General features: G+C 41.7%; 1 non-coding gene across 1 annotated transcript; it reads right to left on the reverse strand.

The window, feature by feature from the left end:
* Positions 1–282: 282 nt before the first annotated feature.
* On the reverse strand, positions 283–357 carry trnar-gcg. The gene has a single exon. It is a non-coding gene; the product is annotated as a tRNA-Arg (tRNA).
* Between the last annotated feature and the right edge of the window lie 1,646 nt (positions 358–2,003).

Here is a 2,003-nt window from a genome sequence, read left to right on the forward strand (position 1 = left end):
ATATTTTTGATTTACTTCATTGTGTATATTGCTTCGTGTGTTGTCTCTTGTTCTGTCTGTACAGCACTTTGGTTGGCCTTGTAGCTGTTTTAAGTGCTCTATAAATAAAATGGTATGGTATAGTCTTTCTGGTTCAAATCACTGTGCACCTTGTCTGCTGGGAGGATGATGATGTTTTTGTCCTTGCTGAGAGTGGTGAGTGAATCCCTCTCCTCTCTACTGATGTTGGAAGGTGGTGGTCATTGCTGAGGCAGGCTGAAACTTTGTTCCTGAAAATGTTACTGCATTGGCCGGGAATCGGACCCGGGCCTCTCGACCACATCGCAGGCGAGAATTCTACCACTGAACTACCAATGCTGTGATAACATCATCAAACTGGTTGATCCACTATGAGAAGGTGTTATTTACTGTATAAGACTGAGCTTAGTACAGCTCCTCAGACTGCAGTCTTTCGGATGAAAGACAAATCTTCTAACCTCTGCGCAACCACTCCCGTCATACATACTGTTACATACATGCATACATGTATTCAAAATGATCAAGTTATTTGAGTTGTGCAAACTTAACATATACATAGTAGTTGAACAAACAACATTTTTAAGTTAAAAAAATTGAAAATTTTGAGGCAACGAGTTTGCATAAATTTTTTAAGTAAAGTCCACTTATTGCATCTTACAGTGCTCCACACCAGCTGCAGCCCCCCCGGTCTCTATACCAGTTACAACTCCCCTGGTCCCCATGCCAGCTGCAGTCCCCCCTGATTTCTACACCAGCTGCAGAACCGCTGGTCCAGTGTTGTGTATTATCTCATTTTCTCCACCCGAGTTCTGTAGTTACCGCTTCAATCCTGCAGGGGTCAGTCAAATCATTGCACATCAGATACAACAGACGCACCTTCAAGTTTAGGAATATTTAATAAGTAAAGTAACACAGAAGTAATAAAGTTGTCACAGATTCACAAGTATAAACAGTGGGTTAGTTAAATGCAGTCGTTATTTTAACATATTAAAATCAGGATGCATCCCTTAATCTGTACAATACAACCTGCATTGTCTTTCTGCTCCAAACTGCTGCTGGCTGCTCTGCGTCTCTCAGCTCACTCACACAAGGAAAGAACTCCCCACATCCCTTTGTTCTGTGGAAAAAGGGCGTTCCTTTTTCACAGAACAGGAAGGAAATCAATCTAGGGGGAGCCTCTTCAAAGTAAAACAGGAAGTGGGTCAATTTCAAAATAAAATAAGAATTGGGAGTCAGATTCAAAAGGAACAAAATATTTTTCCACAACAATTCCCCCTTTCGACCTCATCTAAAGAGGTCGACATCAAGTGGAAGAATATGCTTCTCTGCGCCGAAGTGGTTGAATCTCAAAATCAGAAAGTTCATATCCTCTGCGCATTAGGAGCTGACGAGCTATCTCAGGGTCACGCTTCTCTAAAGTGGAAGTGATAAGACGTACTGACAGAGATCTCAGACAGGGAATACAACAACATCCACATGTGATTAAAATAGCTGCAAATACTGCAATGGACATTAACATGGACACAATCATCTGCTTCCAGGGGCCAAACACTTTGAAGAGCCATTCATCAAGAGGATTATCTACACCAGAGTGAGATTTCATCTCATTAGACAACGTTCTCAAACCTTCAAGTGCACGGGTCACTTTTCCATCAGGGGCAGTGTTATTAGGAATAAAACTACAACACAAGTCACCAAACATGCTACACACACCTCCTTTCTCAGCTAAAAGCATATCAAGAGCCATTCTGTTTTGCACAGCCATCAGAGAAGTCGGAGCTAGTTGCTCCGCTAAGCCCTCAACAGCGTCTCTGGTAAGGTTGGACAGACGCATGACATTGTAATGTATGTAATTTATTCGATCAACATTTTTATTTGGTGTAATTGGGAAATATGCTGAAACAACAGGTAAATTTTCAAAACCTGTCGCAATCTGATCTACTAATTTGTGCTCATCAGGAACTCCCCTAGGGATTCCTATGGCA

The sequence above is a fragment of the Nematolebias whitei genome, chromosome 1, assembly GCF_014905685.2.
Source record: "Nematolebias whitei isolate Nwh7 chromosome 1, NemWhi1, whole genome shotgun sequence".
NCBI lineage: Eukaryota > Metazoa > Chordata > Actinopteri > Cyprinodontiformes > Rivulidae > Nematolebias > Nematolebias whitei.